The sequence below is a fragment of the Equus przewalskii genome, chromosome 16, assembly GCF_037783145.1.
Source record: "Equus przewalskii isolate Varuska chromosome 16, EquPr2, whole genome shotgun sequence".
Classification (NCBI taxonomy): Eukaryota; Metazoa; Chordata; class Mammalia; order Perissodactyla; family Equidae; genus Equus; species Equus przewalskii.
The window spans coordinates 72,092,786-72,115,577 of NC_091846.1; the positions used below are offsets into that span (position 1 = coordinate 72,092,786).

The 22,792-nt window shown below is 35.3% G+C and overlaps 1 long non-coding RNA gene across 4 annotated transcripts in view; it reads left to right on the plus strand.

Annotated features, from left to right (window-relative positions):
• The first annotated feature begins 1,506 nt into the window (after positions 1–1,506).
• The window catches only part of LOC139076402 (uncharacterized), a 104,313-nt gene continuing 83,027 nt past the window's right edge, over positions 1,507–22,792 (plus strand). For all 4 annotated transcript variants that reach the window (XR_011527977.1, XR_011527975.1, XR_011527978.1 and 1 more), the window contains exon 1: positions 1,507–1,664. This is a non-coding gene — a long non-coding RNA (uncharacterized lncRNA). The remainder of the gene's footprint in view (positions 1,665–22,792) is intronic.

Here is a 22,792-nt window from a genome sequence, read left to right on the forward strand (position 1 = left end):
GACATGTTTTTACTGGGGATGCCAAGAATGGAAAGCCTTGACTTCTCCTTACCAGGCCATCTCTAAGGCTGTGTTTGCAGTGAGCAATCTTGAGATACGCAGTGACATTATCTTTTTGAACAGGGTAGACTTGCTCCTGCTCGCTAGAAAACTGATGAATCCCCCAAGCTCAGTGTTCTTCTCCTAGAAGGCAACCCACTGCATACATGGAACTCTATTATGGCCCAACTACATTATCCCCATGGGACTTTGGGAACAGGGAACTGACACCAACCAACAACATGCTCATGCTACTTACTGAGCCATGAATAGCAGTAAGTCCTTTGTCTCTGACCTGGGAGATTCATGTTTTACTGTAGCAGGTTAAATTATGAGCTTGTTTGCAGAGTGAAAATCCAAGACTCTTCAGAGTTATCAATAATTTAGTCAAGAAATATATTAAAGAAAGTATATACTTATTAAAATATGACCTCTGTAGAGAATTTCAATGTTGGATGATATATAATTTCTTCCTTATCCTTTTGTACATTGTTTGAGAGATTAAAACAATGAATAATTATTATTTGTGTAATAAAAAAATGTTTAGAAATTCAGCTGGAAAGCATTTTCATTTGTTTCAAATTACTCATTATGTAGCACAACATCATGCCATGCCTGTGTTAGCAACGTTGATTTTTAGTCATCCTTCAGATTTCTGCTGAAGTGTCCCTTCATCTGGATAGATTTTCCTAATTCTTTTGCTATTCGTTTCTTTCCTTCCCAGTGTGTCATGTGTCACTTGCAATTATATATTCACTAGGGTAATAGATTGATGAAGTAATGATGGCCATTTAACTGTAAACTCTACTAGAGCAGAGCTTGTTTTCTTTCCTTTTCTTCTCTCAGTCCTCCTCCTCCTGTTCCTCTTCCTTAACTTTCTTCCATTTAACATTTTTTCATCAGAACCTAGCACAGTGCCTTGCATATAATAGGTACTCAGTACATTTTTTAATGAGTCAACTAAACCACATAACTTAGAAGTGACAATCTGGACTCAAACTTAGTGATGTCTGATCCCAATGCTCAAGTCCTTCACTCATGTTGGTTTTCTAATTACTTTCGGTGTTATGATAATCTTGTCATATTTTGTGGATTAGAAAACTCCCTCAGGCTGAAATTTTGTAAACAAGTTCTTGACACTATACACTTAATGGCAGGATTTGCAAGACTCTTTATGATCTGAGCTCCTGTCTAAATTTCATCACCATCTTTCTATATTCCCCATCTTGCATACTCTGTTCTTGTCACACTCAAATGTGCCATGGTCTTCCTCACTCTGTGACTGCTTAGGAGGCCTTGTCCCACATTTCAACAGATTCACTTCTGATCCCCCTCTAGTTTTCACATGGGATCATTTCTTCAATGGGCTTTGTCTGACTGTCCCAGCCCCACCTACCCCGTGACTAGAGCTGGCCTTTTATGACCTCATATGCCCCTTTACTCCCCTGTGCTCACATCTATTGTAGCAAGAACCGCCTTGCTAAATAACACTGCATTTCCTTGTCATTTTAACCTTCAAAACTGTAGGCTGAAGCTAATTAATGGCAGAACTCTGACTTGTTCATTGTTATTATTGCTCCTACAATGGTACAAGACATCAGATAAGTGGCAAATGCTGACCCAAGGTAAGAATGAATGGACACCTATTAAAGTTCTCAAAGTGAAAAGTAGCCAGATATATACCATCTGGTCCATAATAGTCTCTATAAATCTTATTCTAAATTGAGAAGCCAAATTCATACTAAACTTTTCAGGATAGTTCCTAAAATGAACCGTAAATATAATTTTACCTTATCAGACTTTTTAAGGTGATAGTCTAGTGATGACTTTTGTCAAGCTTTTAAAAGATAATAGATAAATTTAATTAAATACATAATATATTCCAAGTAATATTCTAAGTGCCTTACTTATATAAAATACGTTTTCCCCAAGCAAACAGTATGAGGTGGGTACTAATATCCCGCTCATTTTAACAATGGGGAAACTGAAGCACAGAGGTTACATAGGTAGCCCATATAACTAGGAAGTGGCAGAACCATGATTTGAATTCAGTGAGTCTGGCTCCAGAGCTCATGGTTCTGGCGAGAAAGCTCCACTTTTTTATATGTACTTCAAGTGGCACATTCCATACTCAATCCCTCTAGTTTTTCCCTGTGGACATGTTCTGAATTCCAGAAATATGCACAGGGCCATAGTAATGCTGTGTTGGACAAAAAATATTTATGGAGTATATTGAAAATGAATTATCAATATGTTTTATAAACGTGGCACCAAAAATGTAAAACTAGTATTCCAGATATGGCTGAGCAGGATAAGTGGGACCATCATATTCCCTGATTAGGATTGTTGTTCTCCTATTAGAAGAACATAACGAAGATATTAATGGATCCACCTTCCATTAATGTTTGAAGTCCTCCTTTCTCAGGATGCAGCTTGAAAACTCTGCTATCCAATTTTTTTCAAGATGTGAATTGTTAAAAACAATATTCTGGAAGACTAGGTGGCAGGTTTGCAAACATCATTTCCATTAGTCTACTCAGTTTTTCTTCAAAGATGGTCCTCAAAACACCTTCGTCAGAATCTTGAGTGGTACTTGTTAAACGTGAGGGGTCCATCCTCTGTTCTTCACCTACTTAGAATCTCTGCAAGTGACACCCAACGTTGCGTATTTTAACCACCAATTCAGCTCAGTCTTAAGCACACTAAACTTTAAGAATCATCAGTCTAGATTTTAAACATTTATCCAGCGGATCATGAATAAATTGTTTGCTGGGACAATTCTTTTCATCCTCTGAAGAGTTGATTTGAGCAAACTGAGCTAAGTAAGTATACCTTCACCTTGTCTTCAAGGATGTAGTAAAGAAACTCTTTCTGATGTTGTGATTGACTTTAGCATTGTGATATTGTTGAGAACGTCACCAATTTCATCACTTAATGTCCCATTAAAATGGGCCCAGCAGATTAGTGTGTCAGAGCTGAGAGCTGGGAAATCCTCGATTTCGTTGAGTCAACTGTGTGTGTGTGTGCATGTATGTGTGTATATACACATGTGTGCACACAAACACATACATATATGTTATTATATATACACTGACCCTTTCATAACTGATACGGATATAATTTTGCCATCTCTGCTTGCTTAGTTTTACTATTTGAAATTTTTATCTGTCTTTTGGATTTGTACTATTTGTCTTATTATATTTTATATGTTTCTGTAATTCACCTTAAAACCTTTTGAAGTGAGGCAGCGTATAGGTTAAAAGAACAAGCAAACAAAGAGAATGAATAAAATAACAAGTCTGAAAGTACTTAAGCATCTGATGCTACTATTGAATTTATGTTTTTTTAAAATAGAAATAAAGAATTTACTTGTATTTGCAAGTGACTCATCTCCATCGGAAAAAATTACTCAGCTCCAGGAGGAGAAATGCTAATATTAGGGCTAAAGATTTTTAAAATTTCTAGATGTTAAAAGCGGCAAGTTATGGGACGTATTAATAGCCATTCATTCATATTGTTTTAGTTGAGAAAGGCAATCTCAAATTCAATCAGGGATAGAAAAGTGGCCTTTTTGTGAAATCAACTACTCCAGTCATCTAAAAGGTCAATGGCATCTGACCTTTTGCAAACCACTTATAAAGCATGGGGTAACAGCGCCTGCAGGCTTATCTTCCTGGTCTTTCTATAAATAAATCATCTTATTAAGAGACATGGAAAGCAAAGAGTTTTTATGTCAGCCAAGCAATGATGATTTAGAACACTGTAAAAAAGTAAAGTGGGTCATTTCTAATGTGATTTGAGAAGTAATCAAAATGGAGTAGAGTCAGAAATATAACCAAACTTAAATTTTCAAACGTCACATTTTAAAAAGTTTTTTTCTTATTTCTTTCACCACTATCATAGAGAAAATGTTTCATCAGGTCATCATATGCTCAGGATGCTGGCAGCTTTCTCACATTACTACTTGAGTAATTTCAGATATATGATGCATTCTAAATTTTGATAATAAATATAAATATGGATGATTTTAAAACAGTTAATTTATATTTGCATTCTTTCTTTTTTTAAAAAAAATGTGAAACGGAGAGAGACCACTTAAAAAAATAGTTTGCTTATAAATTTAGGGTCCCAAGGATGATTTAAAAATGCTTCAAAGTTGTTCAGAAATGTTTGCTGTGAAATAATCTTAGGTATGTACAGGACAAAACTAAAAGCTAAAAATTTCTTGATTTCTTGTGATACATAATGCCATTTATATTCTAACAGTTTGAAAATACTCTCCAGTTGCACTTGAGTAATTTCCTGATTTATGTGTATAATCTTGGCTTGAATTTCCTCCAAATCATCTTATCTTAAAGAACAATAACATATTTTTGCCGTTTTCTTCTTACTGTGAATATGTCACGTTTATTAAAAGTTAAGGTTACACAAGAAACTTACAAACACCCTGCAAATATCCTTACTTTCAAAGATGAGTGATACGGGCTTATTTTTCTCTATTACTATGGGAAATTTGATCTGATGACACCCTATCAACACATGAGTAGGTAAAGCTTTCAATGAATGCTTAAAAGTATTTATCCTATTTATAATATAACGAATGCTCAATAATTGTTATTCCTTATGAATGCAACACTATAAAAATAGCTGAGATATTTCTTAAGAGATATTTCTTAAGAGATAAAAAGTGAGATTCTCATCTGTGAAGGAAACCCTTATGATAGCCTCAGTAGGAAAAGATAACAACAGTGAACGTACTCATTAACAGAGCTGGCATCAATTTAATTTTAATCTGTGAGGGATCTTCTTTTCATCATTTCATTGTTGTGTGCGTGTGCGTGTATGTGTATATGCGTGTAAAGAAACAGCTTTGATTTTTGTACATCAATGTAAATTCTGTGGATATAATCCTATTGCAGGAGTTGAATTTAAAATAAAATTTATATAAATGCAGAGGAAAACAAACATTTTTCAGCATACGCAAAGTTTAATTTTCTAAGTTGCTTTGCTATGCTGTTCTGCTGACACTGTCACAGAATGCAGAGGTCTCTCGTATGTACAAAATAGAAAGGATATATCATAAGGTCAGCACACTAGTAGGTACGGCAGAGCGTTCCTCCACTGATCAGAAGTAGCTAGATTTCCACACCAATTTAATCTTTGACCTTTTAACTTGGCCATTCCTTTGGGGATTCTACGCTATGGCACCTGTTAACTTGGAATTCTACAGGGACTGTAGGTCTCCTTTCAATGGCTGTCAATTGGACAACAGATTGTAGCAATTTTTAGCTACTATGAGTCTGGATTCAAATTGTTGACCTCTAGGTCAGGAGCCCATTGCTAATCCTTGGAGCAATTCAGTCTCCTAGTTATTATGTGTCGTTTAGTAGGCTTGATTCATGTGCACATCTCTTAGCAACATCAATAGAAACTCTGTGTGGGGATCAAGAGGGATGAAGGGCCCAGATTTCATTGAAAAAGTACAATAGAAGATGTGGATTAGTTTTGTGATTTTGAGTTGTGACATCTCATTGATTATGAAGAGGGATCTGTGGACACATAAAAACCAATGGGATCACAGCACAAATTATGCTTAAGACAAACACCTAGTTTTTATAGGGATATAGAACATGAATAATTTTTCTTCCTCTAATGCAATCAGTGTGTATGCATAAGTGATCTATGCCACTTCTAATTCTCATTTTCTAGAAAAATCTCTTTATTTTAGTAGAATTTTTACTAAACATGATTTGTACAGAAATAGCTTTTGCAGCAAAGGCATTATTTATTCAAGTAAAATAAGGCAGTATATTACAAAGCTTTGAGACAAAAATTTTGAGCAATAAGCATTAGTAGTTATGTGGATAATTTTGGGGAAATGCATTCTATTAGATTAGTTTTGTGTATGAGGAAGAAAGTCGCAGAGTTTATTAAAAAGTAGAAATATAACAGGAGGCATAGAGAATAAATTAATTTATATTCAGGGCTCTATCAGAGAGAAATATGAGCAAACCTTTTCCATTTTTGCAGAGGATAAATAGTGTAGATTTGGTAAAAGAGAAGTAAGTTAGATTTAAGATAAGATATGTTCATGGAAAAGATGGTTAAATGCCAGCTGTCAATAATGGCAATAATAACAGCAGACATTTATTGAGGGCTTACTATGAGCTGGGTGGCATTCAAAGCACTTAACATGCATTAATCCATTTAAGATTCAAAAAGCACGTTAAAACAAACATGAAGCAGTTACTATCATTTCCCCAATCTTAAAGAAGACACAAGAGAAGCACAGACAAGCTAATCATTTCCCCAGGGTCACGTTACTGGCAGGTCATGGAGCCTGCGTTTGAATGCAGGCAGTCTGTCCAGAGCCTCAACTCTTAACCTCAAAGCTGCTTAGGAAAGTTCCTTTTGCCTTCTTTAGATTATAACTGAGAGTTACCGTAAAATCAGTCTCATCATTTCTCCCAGACCGATTTCTTAATCCCTATCTCCCTATTTCTATTATTGAATAATAATATAATTCTCCATATCCTGTAAGTTTGATTCTCAGTCATCTCGGGTCCTTCTTGTCCTTCATGCCCTGAATTTAATCATCCATAAAGTCCTGTGCCTGACACCTGGTATGTCTATTCCTTCCCTCACTTCCTCCTGCTACCCGTTGAAGCTTGATCTTCATTACATTTCCCCTGTAAGACTGCAAAATGTTCTTAGGTTATCTCCTCTCCTGAACCAAGATGAATCATTTTAAGGCTCAGTTATGTTTGTGTCACTTCCCTCCTTAAAGTCTCCCAAAACCCTCTATAGTCAATGGAATAAAGAATAAACCAACAGCTTAGCCTGGAATTCAGTGTCTTCGCTGAATTTCTAGACTCATCTCCCTCTGGTCTTCTATATAATCTGACATGCGTTTTTTAATCAAACTGGGTAATTTACACTTTTAGAGGATACTCCAGGATTTCTACCTTTGATCTTCCACCCGTGTCCTTCCTTCATGGGGAATGCAGTTGACCCCTGTGTGATATGCTTCTCTGCTCTTCAATGACACCCTTTACAATTTCAGAAATCATATGTGGCCTTTTTGCTCTTTGACCTTCAAATGTTCAGTGTTTATTATCCTCTTATACTATTATCTACTTTTTCTCATTCTCTCTCACCTTTTAATAGAAACATGAATGCTGGAGGAGAACTTATGGATTATTAAGTACTTATCTCAGAATAACCTGTGCTCTCGACTAAAATTTCAGATTCTGTGTACTCAACATCTGCTGAATAAGAATGTCTGGCATCGATGAGCCATGTATCCCAGCAGGGCTGCATCCTCCCAAAAGAGGTGCCTCAAATTCACACAAAGGGCAGCAACAACCGTGGTGACTCCTCACCATTTTATTTGACAGTCATTCAGTGTCCCTTCCTACCCTTTGATTCTAAATGCAGTTCACTGATTTAATCACGCCTATGACGGGATGGGTCATAAAATGAGATGGGCCATGTTTCCATTGCATTCTTTAATTTACTGCATGATGTATCACAGACCATCTAATGGCTTTCCTATTTGAGGAGTATAGTTAATGAGTCACATTTTATTTTCCTACAAGTCCCCACCCTCCCCCATCCCCAAAGTACTTATTAGTAAAATCACACACAGAATCCAGACAGGAAAGTAGACCAAGAAAAAGCACCGTCTTTTGATCCAAGCCCAGGGAGAGTGTTTCTATTCATGGTTAAGACTTCATATTTAATCTCTCATTCACACAGCTACAGTCACGATGTTTCCCATGGTTTCTATGGACAAAAGTATTCCTGAGACTCAGTATTCTTAGGTTTCTTACTCTACATGTCTTCAAGATGCTGAGTTCTAATTTAGGAAAGCAAACATACTTACATAGCACAACTTGTGGGAGGGGTTAACATCTTGGACCCTCATAAATGCCAACACAAGGCGTGTGCTTAAAAGTTTCCCAATTCAAAGCAAAGAACTGTTTGTCCAAAGTATGGAGTAGTTAACATCATACAACTTTGGGTGAAGCTCACTTCATTCTTTTCTTCACTTGAGAATGGACAGGGAAAACTCCTTATTCTACTTAGAATGCCTCATGTGCTCTGCTCTGCTTCCCTATAACTCCTTGAGAATAACAAAAGGGAACGTTGGAAAGAGGTGACTTGTGAAGACTTCTTAGCAACTAAGTAAACGGATAATGAGAACTGGTTTAGTATACACTGCTGCAGAAAGGATAAAAGATGCAATATTGGTGGTTTCAGAGTTACTTCTTTGAAGTGGTTATTTCAGAACAGTTGACAGATAAGGTTATCTTTTTAATGCAACTCATCACATCTTACAATTTTGAATTTTTTTGCCTGAAGTTCATAAAAGAAATATAAATTGTAGTTACAGGTACTTCAGTTGATTTTACACACTTTCCATACATGATTGGCTTTACTTGAAAACAACAAACATATTTTCATTCAAAAATGCTTTCACAAAGAACAAATTTTCTGGTAAACAAAGGATGTTCCAGAAATACTGTCTTTTAGTTATGAAAACTGTTGAGAGGTACTCTATTCAGCAGTCAACAAAGAACCTAGCACATTTTAATCATCATTCACATTGACCTAATGGAAAGCTAATGGCGAAGGCAAAGGAGTAAGATATCGCCCCATAGATATCATCAGTCACTAGGTAAGTGAACCTCTTTGAACCTCTCTGTAGATAGTCAGCTGCACAAGGTAATAAGAGAGCTTGACAAGTTGTGACTTTATTTGCACCTTATACAGTAACATCTTACACAATCAAAATAGAAATAAAAGGCACTTCAACTTGAGCACTGTCATTAAACATAAGTATTCATTTTCTTTTATTAGGCTAGGATTTTGGGTGGACTCATTCATTATATTTCATTTTTTTCTCCTAGGTTATCACTTTTGTTCAATTGATCTTATTTATACTTTAGTTTATAATTATATTTTATTTCTAAAAGTATGATAAATTTTAATAATACTCAGTAATTTTAATGTCTTCTTATGAGTTTAATAGCAGAGGTACAGTATTTTGCCATGAGGAATGCTATTGTCCTTGCTAAGAAGCAATAAATAAGTATGTTTTCCTGCATAAAGATGGTTTATGCCTGTATTTTTGGGGTTTATTTTAATTTGACAAAGCAAGAAGTATGCTATTTTTCTTTATACATTTTTATCCTCTACTTAATATAGCAATTTCAACTTTTTCTGAGCAGCTGTTTTTTTTGCCTTAATCATGTTAAAAAAAAATCACCCATTAACTAGACTTTTATCCCACCCATATTTTGTTTTATTTAATAAATAAAGCCACAGAGTTTTCTCTACATAGCCTCAGACTGTAAATAAATATGCAAAAATATAATGACTATTGATAGAGCAGAATAGGAATATCAGCAAATAGCAATGACTCATCGGTTACCTAACCATTACTCACACATATTCAGTAATTCCACCTGTTGGTAAACTATTCAGTTCACAAAATATAAAGAGTAGGTTGAGAATAACATGCAATATATTGCTATATCATGAACTGCATAGTAAATTATCATATTAACATTGTATAATTTAATTTTATGTTTTAATTTTTTTCTGAATTGTAAGCCTCTATATGCCAGTCAACTTTCCACTTTAAAGTGGTTGTCATTGCAAGGCAGTGGCATCACAAAGCAGAGTGAGAGTTAATACTTTGATACAGTAAAAGGCACACAAATGTTAAAGTAATGACAAAGTATTGCAAATTGAATAGTATGAAATGTAAAATTCTGCATTTGAAGTAAAAAGTCAACTGCAAAGTTTAATACAGTATAACCTCATATGACCTAGTTTAATAGCAGTAAATATTTTAAATAAAAAATTTAAAGGACATAAGAGGTTTTTTTTTTTTAACTCTGGTTAAGCTATATACTAGTAGAGTGTCAGGACTACCAAAATAATAATAATGTTGAATCCACCTTAATAAGACTGCTAAAAATCCTGTGAGCAGAAAATGAATTCAAGAGTGACAGAGAATTGAGAAGTGAGAAAATGAGGGACATCTGAGGAAAGCAGGTGTGGAAATTTCCTAAAGAAAAGATGGAGTGAATATGCTGTCTGTTCCTAAAGATTTGTGTGTTTGTCAGACAAAGGTGATTAAACTTGGTGTAGATATTAAAACAAAACTAAATGCAGAAACAGAAATCATATGTAAGCAGAATTCCGTTGATTTACTGAAGAACTTGATTCCAATTCCAGCAGTACAGTCACGGAATGGGCTGTCTTGAGGGTGCTGAGCTCTCTATTTCTCGATGAACCAACAGTCTTGATAACTTCAGATAAGATGCTTTTGTTTCTTTCTAGAGTTGACTTCCAGAGTCAGTTCAATCCTAATCACCTCTGATCTACCTTTGCTTTTCCTTCATCTTTCTGTTTATTCTTGCTCTTGTTGTTGTTTACATTCCCAACAATCCTGAGAGGTAGTCTGGCAGGTGTTCCCTCCCTTTCCCTAGTGAGCAAATATGGGGATAGTGAGGTGAGGTCATTTCATCAATTTCATTCAGTTGTTGAGTGTTAGAGTCAGGACTGAAAGGAAAGTTTTCTCACTTTAAATGAATCTTTTAGATTACTCTTATTCTTTCCATTATGCCCAAAATTGGTGGGCATAATGAATAACTCACATTTGAGTTATGTCATCACCTTGGCTTGCTGCATGTGAATCTATAATTATCTTTTTGTTTATTCTTAATCTGCTCCACCAAGAGCCTTCAATAGACCAGAAAACTTAAAATCAACTTGAGCTCTTTCTTCTTTCTTTTTCTCGTACTGCGTAGCTAATCACTCAGCAAATTCTCCAAGCTTTAAGTTCAACATATGTATACCCAGAGAATGACCACTTTTACCACCTCCTTCTAATAACAGATTTCTGCTTCTTCCATGTCCATCCAATTGTGATTCACCACCAAATTGCCAAAGCAATTTCTTTTTAAAACTTCTGGTTTCCTTGCAACCAAAAGACAAAGTTCTTACAAGGGTCTCCAAGGCACTTACAGGTCTGGATCCTGCTGACCTCTCTGATTTCTCTTCCTAGTTGTCTCCACCTGGATCACTCCATTCATACAGATCTCCCTGCCATTCCTCATACATTCCATGCACATTCCCACCTGATGCCTTTATACTGGCAGTTCTTTCTCCCTGGAATGCCCTTTTCCCAGATATTTACATGGGAAACAACCTCACCCGCTACATGTCTTGGTTCATGGGCACTTCATTTTCTCAGTGAGACTTGTCTTGACCACCCTATTTAAAATTTCAACCCAGCCCTCTGCTCCCTAACCAGCACTCATAATTCACTTCATGTTTCTGTACCTTTATACTTTTCCATAGCTTTTATCACCTTCTATTAGACTATAAAAGTTATTTCTTTTTTCTCTCTCTTTTTTGCTATTTTTCTCTCTATTGCTGAAATATAGATGGGGCCATTTTCTGATTGGTTCACTAATGTATCACAAGTGCCCCAACAGTTTTGTCACTTAAAAGACATCTAGTAAGTATTTGTTGAATTAACTGTTATTTTTTATATTTTCTAAAAATACCTTTGTCCCTGGAGTTTAGTATTTTTTCAACTATGTTGTAAGTTTTTTTCCATGCATATTTCAATGAAGGTATACTTGATAGAGATTGAAATGAACATGTCTATGTATTTTTTCAAGGAATTTTGACACATGAATACACCCACATAACCCATCGCTCTATCAAGTTATGAAACAGTGAAAATTTTGATTTGATTTCTATCACTTTTGATTGGTTTAGCATATTCTGGAACCTCATATAATCATACAATAGTCCCCCTTTGTCTGTGGTTTTGCTTTCTGCACTTTCAGTTACCCACAAGTCAACTGAAGTTTGAAAATATTAAATGGAAAATTCCAGAAATAAGCAATTCATAAGGGTTTTTTCTGGTGAGGAAGATTGTCCCTGAGCTAACTAACATCTGTTCCCAATCTTCCTCTTCTTTTTTTCTCCCCAAAGCCCCAGTACATAGTTGTATATCCTAGTTGTAGGTCATTCTTGCTCTTCTATGTGGGATATCACCACGGCATGGCTTGATGAGCAGTGTATAGGTCCCCGCCCAGGATCCAAACTGGTGAACCCCATGCCACCAAAGTGGAGCTTGTGAATTTAACCACTTGACCACGGGGCCAACCCCCAATCCATAAGTTTTAAATTTCACATCACTCTAAGCAGCCTTACGAAATCTCAAGCTGTCCCGCTCCACCCCTCCTGGGAGGGAATTATCCGTTTGTCTGGCGGATCCATGCTGTATAGTCACTAGCAGCCCTCTCAGTTATCAGATCAACTGTTGGGGTAACAGTGTGTGTGTTCAAGTAACCCTTATTTTACTTTATAATGACCCCAAAGCACAAGAGTAGTGATTCTGGCTTCAGATATGCCAAAGAGAAGCCATAAAGTGCTTCCTTCAAGTGAAAAGCTGAAAGTTTTAAACTTAACAAGGAAAGAAAAAAAATCGTATGCTGAAGTTGCTAAGATCTATGGTAAGAAGCAATCTTCTATCTGTGAAATTGTGAAGAAGGGAAAAGAAATTTGTGCCAGTTCTGCACCTCAAAGTGTAAAAATTACAGCTACCATGCATGATAAGTCCTTAGTATAGGAAAAAACAGTACATACAGGGTTCAGTACTATTTGTGGTTTCAGACATCCACTGTGGGTCTTGGCACACGTCCCTTGTGGATAAGGGGGAACTATTGTATAGTAAAACCATATAGTATATATTTTTAAAATCTCCTTTTCCTCAGTCTAACGTTTTTTGCCACATCTGACGTCACATCCATGTTGTTGCATGTATCAGTAGTTTATTCTTAGTGAAATTTATACTTTTTTCATCTTCATTCTACTGTACAAATGGTAGCTTGTAAATTAGAATTCTCCCCTTTAGCTTTTTCGAAGGGATTCGTTTATCCTTCTACCGTTGGCCTTACGGAAGTATGCTATTTAGCATTTTTGATACCAGCAGCACACTGACTGAGAGGCACACAAACAGTACTTAGGATGAGTACAGCAGTGCAATCGGAAAGTTTACTTGTATGATGACCAAGTTTTCCTCTTGTTTACATGTGCTCCATCTCTCAAAGGCATAATGGATGAAAATGTGTACAGATTTATCTAATCTGTCCCAGTACTTTATATCTTTTGATTGCCTTAGCCCCTGGTGCGATTTACACTCAGATCCTCATCTCTTCTGCCTCTTCTGTTTCCAGGGCTTCATATTTTTTTATTTTGTTTAACAAATATCATTACTGACACTCATATTCCAAGCAGCTCTGGCAATTTTATCCTAAAAAGCCCACATAGTTTCAGCAACATGACTTAAAGTGATCCCTAAAATTAATTTCCCATGCAACTTTTGCCATTTGTGCTAAGGTGATGTTAGACAACTGATTTTTATCAAAACTCTGAACCCATCTCACTTATGGCCCTCTTAATTGCAGTAGGTACCAATGGAGCAGACAAGAGAGGTAGAGCTTTTAAATGTTGGAAGATTATAATCTGATGGTGCCAATATATAAAATTTCATTAATATTTCCTTCTTTACCTTCAAGGAAAACCCTCTCTCGGATTTAATCAGTTCAAATAAAATTATTTTTACATACATCAGCTTGCCGTGAGCAGCAAATGTAATGTACACTACTGAAGTGTAAATAAACTGGCATTATTTTGAATAGTTAAATATAATTACAGGAATTGATCTTTGGTGCTGTAATATCAATAAAAGCTCTTCCTTGAAATTAAAAAGAAATATTCATAAAGATAAGAGATTTGGGAACAATTTATATTTCTCCCAAGCCAAGTTTTAAGAAATTGCTAAGATTGTCTGCTTTCCCCTTCTTAGTTGATTACACAAACACAAAATACTTTCTTGGATAATTTTTTGAGTAGTAGCTGTAAAGATTTCACAAGTGACTAGAAAAGTATCTGAATAGAAGGAAGCATTTCTATTGTGAAGCAGAATTGGCAAAATTATTCATTTCAGTTTTTGTAGACCAGGACAGAGAAAGGGTTGGACCACAAGTTGCTCAGAACAAATTTGACAAATGAGAGGGTGCCCAGAAGAGTACCTTGAAGCCACGTTATACAAATCCGTTACCTGAAGTAGTTTGAAAACCAGTGCCACGGTGGAAAAGAAGAGACTGGCCATAAACTTGAGAATGATGAAGGAAATGAGAAGTCTAGGGAAGCTGACTTGTTGGTGACACAAAACTGGAAGAATTGGAGTAGGTGGAAGTTGAAGGAAACAACACCAGCAGGCATTAAGAGGCAGCAAGGAGGTGTTGAGTGGTGAGCAGGTCAAGGGTCAATTCCTAAATCCTGAGGGCTGGACAAACAGCTCTTCTTAAAGTTTCTAAATCATACACCCCTAGGAGACACTTCGGTTTTGAATGTTTCATACACAGCTGCTTGTTTTTTGTGGATAAATACAGTAAGCGGCATATTTCCTTGCTCTACAGAAAATTGACACGTTACTTATTCTACCTCCAAAACTATTTTGAGATGCATTTTGCAGGCTTTCAGATTCCATTTGAGTCTTGGTTGTCCTTAACAAGATCAGTTCATGCACATAACTGATTCTGTGTGGTGATCTCGTAGTTTAATAAATTTAGGGTAAAAGTTTTGCTGTTGCCACTTATCCAAAGAAATAAATTTCTATTATGAGGTTAACTCCATTTTTCCCTCTACTTAAATACACAATACGTCACTCAAATGCAAACGAGAAAAGATATGCATAAGCCTCAGCTGTAGAATCTTTTGCGAACTCAAGTATTCAGGTTGACATGAAGTGCTATGCAGATGTGTTCAGGCTGTGTGGCTGTTTCATGTGCCTTGTAACTGAAGAAATTGGAAAACAGTCTAGAGGGACTCTGTATTTTTCTCCTTGTTAACATCCTCTCTAGAGTTTTAGGCTCAGAGCTGACAGTATGCTTTGACAAAGTTGCTCATATTAATAATAAAAATATAAATGTAGAGAGAAGCTACAAGCTTAAATATGAGCCCAATGTCTGTGAATAGGCATTCTGATTCTTCTACTTCACAACAGAAAGGAAAGGAAAGGAAAAAGGATCTTACAATGCAAATAGCTGCATGAAATGTATTCATTTCTCTCTTTGTCTTGTTAACTGAGTACCTGTTATGAAAAATGATGAAGAACATATCTTTTCAGTTACTTCTGTGTGTGTATGCCATAAAGGGAAATTACATATAAAACTTATCTTAGTCTTAAGATGTTTTAACTTAAGTTCATTTAAAAAGCATGTTATAAAAACTGTAAATATCAGTTATACTTCTATTTATAAATAAGCAAGAAGATGTTAGTTCAGAAAAGGACACTAACCTTATTTAAGACTTATAAGTATACTCTTCCTTCAATCAAAATATACTGTTATTGAACCTGAAGTGAGTTCGCTCACCCGTTGCGCAGCAAGCCAATCTCTGACACCGGGGTTGGTGGAAGAAAGTAGGAGCTTTATTTTTGCACAGCGCTGAGCAAGGAGAGAGGGCAGCTAACGCTGAAATCCCAAACTCCCCGAAAAGCTAAAAGGAAGGGTTTTTATTTGGGGTTTTAGGTAGGGGAGGGGAAGCATAGGGCTTTGCTGGTCGGACCTTTCCCACCAGCCTGTCTTTGGCCTTGAGACACTTGCAGAGAGGAGGAAGTCCATGACCTTGCTGGTCAGCAGCTTTCCCACCAGCCAGTATCTCTATGCAGGAGGAGATAGTCCAGGTGGTTGTTCTTGACGGTGTCTGTCTCCATGGAGGATAGTGGATTCTGAAGCCAGGAAGCCAGAGAGTAAACAGGGAATGAGTGTTTTAGTTTTACCCCCATATATGCTGGGTTTAATGTGGGGAAACTGATATCAGAGTCGATATCAATACCAGTTTTAAAAGTCAAGTTTACATTCTGTTATCTAGTGTTTGTTTTCATAGTATCGCGTTGGCAGGTTATCTGTAGGAAGGACAGGCTTGACAGTTTTGACTTGGTGACAGATTTCATTAAAAATAAAAAATTCTTTAAGAAAAAAAAGCAAAATAGGGGAGTAAATGGGACAAGTGAACTAAATAGCCTCTCTTGAAATTCAGAGAACTTTCTTTCTAATAACTCAGTTTTCCTGATGAGACAAAGGCCGTTTGTTTGCTTTGTAAAGATCCAATGTTTCAGATGAAGTAGCCTCATGGAATTACTCTGCTCCTAGCTATCCGTGGCAATGAATAGCAATATACATGCGTATGAAGAAGTAAATGGCGTGCACAAAATGGGCTTTTAAATCACTGCCTAGAGTTATTGTAAAATATTGACTTTCTTGCAACAATAAATTCACTTTTTGGGTTCTCAGCCACCCCCTGAATTCCAATGTGATGTAAATGAAGAAGTGACACTCCGTGATGGGCATTCTTCTCCTTGCTGCCAGCCGCTCACTGGGCACCCACACATAGAATGCCATTGATCTGTGTGGAGTGCTAAATCATTCTACTCACCAGCTAGCCCAGCGACAGCTGTATTTGACCACAGCCCCTGATAGCATTCAGTAAGCAATTTCGTGTTGAACTGTTTACTCAAGTGCTTGACTTTTTGACTCTGTTTGCTAACAGCTCTGCAAACTGAGTCTGTAAAATCCACCCAAAGTCATTCTTCTTTCTCAAGTCTCCATTATAATTCTTTAGGCTAGTTACGGACAGATGGTTTTACTTCTCTAACAGACATGGGCTTGATGTTTTAGGTTTTTTTCTAATTACATGTGAACACAAAGATGGTTTACATTTTTTTTAGACTATCATCCTCCATACTGTTTACAGTTTATAGTTTATGAAGATCATCTTGGTTTTACCTGAACACTGACAATAAACAAAGGGACGAAAATTACAATTTATACTTAATCTTTACAGGCAAGAATTTCAGTGCATGCTCATGAGAAAAAGTATAATATGGTAATAAAAAAAGATACGTAGATACATAAAGTTATGGTCTTTTAAACCCTGGAGATGCTGAGAACAGTCCACAGAGTGAAAGGAATAGCCAGGTGTTAGAGATGGTCTTTCTTTCTCTAGAGTATTGGAGCCATTTGTTGATTATTTTAAATTATTCCTTTGAAAAGTGTACAGAATTCCAGACTTGCTCAGTTGCACTAGTGTGGCATGTGTGTTTTCTCTCAACTTACAAGACTTTCCAGAATTAGTTGGGACAGATATTATAAACTCAAAGAAATAAAACTTTTGACATTTAATCTACTTATGACATTCCCCATTATGTTGAGAAGTTCCTTTTCAATATACTAAGAGACACATCTCCAGGCAACCAGATCTTTTGTTTGGCTAGGTTCTCTCCTGGGCGAAAGCCCCACCAGAAGGATTTAAATCTACCATAGCAACATTTACACCAAGTTCTCTATTGAAAGCATGTTCACAGGAGAACATGTAAGGATGCATTTCCAAGAATTCGTAACAAGGCTGGGATTCCTTAAAAGGAGAGTCCAAACTCCAATAGAGTCTTAGAGGTGGGTATGAACAAAATGGCAGGCACTTTAGGAGCATCAGTTATGAACAAAAAGCAATATGTAGGTTAATGACTAAAGACATGATCATCAATTGTCTCTTGCTGTTTTTAGTCATTCTTGTAAATATACTTGTATTCTCAATTTTGAATGTATAAAAGAGCAGTATGCTTCCTCACCCATTATTGTATATTAGTACTGCAATACATTAGGTATGGACATCTTACAAGAAGATTAATGTCTTGTAAATTATGTAACTAGCTTCTGTAATGTATTTGGATGTTTTTAAATGAGGGAGGTTTTTTATGTCACCAGACATAACTGAGTCCTTCCAGTAAATGAGCTAATATATTTAAACTTCTTAGAAGCATATCTGGCCCATAGTAATACCAAGTTCAGGCGGTTATTATTGTGGCTGTTATTACTACTCTAAGTCAGATGCTGAGGTAGGTGGATTTTCTCAGCCCTCACCATGCTCTCAGTCTAAAGAGAGATGAGTAAATTCTCACATAACTCATGTATTCTTCCTCTCCATCCTAGATTCTATGTTCCCTTTTCATCTAGATAAACCATCTAGCATCCCAACTTCACAGATACCTGACTCTTTGAAATGTAACGACCTCTACCTCCACTCCTCTTCAACTGTGCATTATTAAACAATCCTGGCTTAATGTGCTTGTCATTTTTTTTTAACGAAGACAAAATCTAAGCCTTGAGAATTTGAAAAATATATGCAACCATTTAAGAATAACCCTGATAAAGATATACCACATCTCCGAAGTTCCCATTTACCCCTTTCATTCAATCTCCATAACTCATTGGTAACTACTGTTTGGATTTCTGATTTTGCCTGTTCTTCCTATAAATGAAGTCATAAAATATGAGCAACACGTGACTGAATTTATAAAGTATGCATTCTTTAGTTTGACTTCTTTTGTTCGGTATAACATTTTTGAGATTTATCTCCAATGTTCATTCCATTTTTTTATTAATAAATACAAATGCTTTGAAAGAATATATCAAAACTTATTTATCCATCCTCCTGCTGATCGAGACTTGTGTTGATTCCAGTTTTTGACTATTATGATAAAATTGTTATAAATATTTTTGAGCAAGTCTTTTTGTGGATATATGGTTTCACGTCTCCAGATAGATACTCGGAAGTTAAATTGTTGGGTAATAGAGTTAATGCATGTTTAGCTATATAAGGAACTTCCAAAGTCTTTTCTAAAGTGGTAGTACCATTTCAGACTTTACCAGCAATGTATGAAGGCTCCAGTTGCTCCATATCCTGACCAATGCTTAGATAGATTGTAACTGTTTTTACTTTTAGACATTTAAATGAATGTAGAAAGATTTAATTAGCATCTTTTTCCAACAACTAATGATGTTTAACCTTTTTAATGTGTTTATTCATATCTTCTTTTGTTAACTGTCCATTAAAACATTTTTTAAGATTTCTTTACTGTGTTGTATGTCTTCTTATTAATGAATTGTAAGAGTTCTTTATATATTCTGAATATGATATGTTTCCTACTAATGTATAGAGAATATTTTCTCTCACGTTTTAGTTTGCCTATTTTTTATGGTGCCTTTTGAAGAGCATTTTAATAATGTTCAGCTTATTGATGTTTTCTTTTATGATTTATGGTTTATGCTTTTTGTGTCCCAGCTAAGAAACAGTTACTTACTCCAGGGTCAGAAAGATATTTGTTTTCTTCTAGAAGCTTGATCATTTTAGCTTTTTCCCTTTAGATCTGAATCTATTTTGAATCTATTTTTATGTAAGGTGTTAATAAAAACAATCATTAATTTTGTCCCCATATGGATATCCAGTTCTTCCAGCATCATTTGTTAAAGTAAATTTTCCTTACCCATTGAAGTACCTCAGCACCTATGGCAAAATCAATAAGCTCTATTCGTACAGGTCAGTTTCTGCACTCACTATTCTGTTCATTTTATATATTTATCTACCGTAACTCCAACACCACTGTCTTAATTACCACAGCCCTCAAGTATTTTGAAATCAGGTAGCATAAACCTTCCAAAATTGCTGTTCTTTTTAAAAACTTACTATAGTTATTCTAGATCTTTGTAATTTCCGTATACATTTTAGAATCAAATTGTAACATCTACAGAATGTCCTACAGGAATTTTGATTGAGATTGAAGTGAATCTATAGATCAATTTAGAAGAACTAAACTGGTAACAATATTGAAACTTTCAGTCTATAGGCAAGGTGTAGTTCTACATTTTTTAGGTTCTTTTTTAAATCCCAGTGATTTTTTGTAATCTTCAATAGAGAGATAATAGATATCTTTTCTTAAATTTATTCCTGAATATTTTATTTTGGCACTATTGTAAAGGAGTTTCTATTTCATTTTCCTACTCTTTGCCGTTATTATATAAAAATATAGTTACTTTAAATTTATTCATCTATATCCTTTAGCAATTCTACACTCGCTTATTAGTTCAAGCAGTTTTGTAAATTTCTTAGAGTTTCTCATGTAAACAATCATGCCATCTGCAAATGGAGACAGTTTTACTTCTTTTCCAATCTGAGTGCCTTTTGCCCCTCTGTTTATTGCGTCAGCGAGGATCTCTGGTCCCACGTTGACTAGAGACGGCATGAGTGTGCAACTTTGCCTCCGTAAATTTAGGGTTAAGCATTCCATAGTCAATCACTGATTGTGCTCTTTATCAGCATAAAGACATTTCCTTCTATTCTTAGTTTGCTAAGGATGAAATAAATTAAGAAGAATTCTATTTATTATATTTATTTGTTACATTTACAAATTTTCAAATTTTCTTCTAAGTGCTGCTTTAGCTCCATTTCATACATTTTGACATGTGGTATTTTTATTACAATATAGTTTAAAACATTTTCTGATGTCTGATTTCTTCTTTGACCCAAGTATCACTTAGAAGCATGTTCAATTTCTAAATATTTGCAAATATTCTAAATAATTTTCTAAAATCTTATAGTTATTGATTTCAAATTCAATTCCATGTGGCTGGACAACTTACTCTATAAGATTTCAATTATTTAAAATGTATTGAGACTTGCTTAATGGCTCAATGCATTGATCTATCTTGGCAAATATAACAAAGTATACTTGAAAAAATATTTTTTCTTCAGTTGTTGAGCATTTCTCTATAAATACCAATTGAGCCATCCATGTTTTTATTGATAGTTTTTCTAGATATTTTATCACCTCCTGAGAGCAGGATGTTAATATCCCCTACTATGGTTGTGGAATTTCCTGTTTCTCACTTTGTCAACTTTTATTTCATGTATTTCGAGGCTCTGTTAGTAGACAAATCTACGTTTATGATTGTTTTGTCTTCGTCATGAATTGATCTTTTTGTGATTCTGAACTGGCCCTCTATCTCTGTAATAGTCTGTCTTGATGCCTGATTTATCCAGTATTACTGTAGCCACTACAGACTTCTTATTTACTATTTGCTTGATCTTTTAAAAAAATTATTTACTTTTAATTGGTTGATATAAATATATTTAAAGTGCATTTCTTATAAACAGCATATAATTGTATATTTATCTACTCTAATAATTTCTGCTTTTTAATGAGAATGGTTAGTCTATTAAAACAATATAATTGTTTATATCATTGCATTTAAGCTTACTAATTTGTTCTTTATTTCCTGTTTGTTCTTTCTGCTTTTTGTTGTCGTGTTTCTTCTTTACTTCCTTATTTTGAAGTATTTTGAATAACTTCTAGAAATTTACTTTAATTTTTTGACTCTTTATCCATTTGCTTTATAATTTTTATTAATTCTGCTAGGAATTACAATATGCATACTCCTTTTTTTCACAATCTATTACTGTTGTCCCATCTCATGTGATGGTTAGAAAAACTGTGACCATAAGAGTATACTGACCACACTATCATCTTTTAAACTATAGTTATTTTGTGTGTTATACCAATATACATGGAAAACCCCACAAAAATGTTACAACTTTTGCTTTAAAAGGTTGTATTTTAAGTAAAGAGGAAACATAGTCTTTTATATTTCCCTTTGTATTTATCATTTTTGCTGCTTTCCGTTCCTCCCTGATGATGCAAGCTCTCCTCTGGTATTGTTTTCCTTCAGCCTTCAGACCTCCCTTCAGCATCATGGTGTAGGTATGACTGTAGGTATAATGGCAAATTATCTCAGTTTTCCTTTATTTACAACTGTCTGTATTTTGTATTCATTCTTGAAGGATATTTTTACTGGATGGAATTCTGAATGACAGTTTATTTTCTTCCACCAGTTAAAAGATGATCTTTACATAATGATAAAAAAAAATCAATTTCCCCAGAAAACAAAGCCTTTATAAATGTAGATTTGTCTAATAACAGAGCCTCAGGACATATGGATCAAAAATTGATAAAATTCAAGGGTGAAATATGTAAATCCACAATTATAGTAGATTTCAACATCCCTCTCTGAGCAGTTGATAAAATACTCAGAAAATATTAAAAACACAGAAGACAATTGATATTTATAGAATACTGCCCTCAACAACGACAGAGTAAACATTCTTTTCAAATACACATTGTTATGTTCACTAAGATAGACTATGTATTGGGCCACTAAACAAGTCTCACTCTTTTCTGGCTTAGATCAGTTCTAGTGAGAATTCCACAGGCATTCAAATGGTTCATCCCTGTAGATAATGTATTGCTTTTGTTTGGCTACTTTCAAAATATTCTCCTTATTTTCACTTTTCAGAAGTTTGACTATGATGTGCCTAGGTGTAGTTTTCTTCACATTTATATTTGGGTTTCAATGAACTTCTTAAATATATAAATTTATGTCTGACGGTCCATATTGAAAGTTTTTAGAAATTGAATAGCTAAAAGTTGGGGCCAGCCCGATGGCACAGTGGTTAAGTTTGCATGTTCCGCTTCAGTGGCCTGGGGTTCACCGGTTCAGATCCTAGATGTCGACATACACACCGCTTATCAAGCCATGCTGTGGCAGGTGTCCCACATGTAAAATAGAGAAAGATAGGCACAGATGTTAGCTCAGGGCCAATCTTTCTCAGCAAAAGAGGAGGATTGGTGGTGGATGTTAGCTCAGGGCTAATCTTCCTTAAAAAAAAAAAAAAATAGCTAAAAGTTTTTAGCCATTCTATTTCCAAAACCTTTTTACTGACCCATTCTCTCTTCTCTCCTTTGGCACAGCAATTACCATAG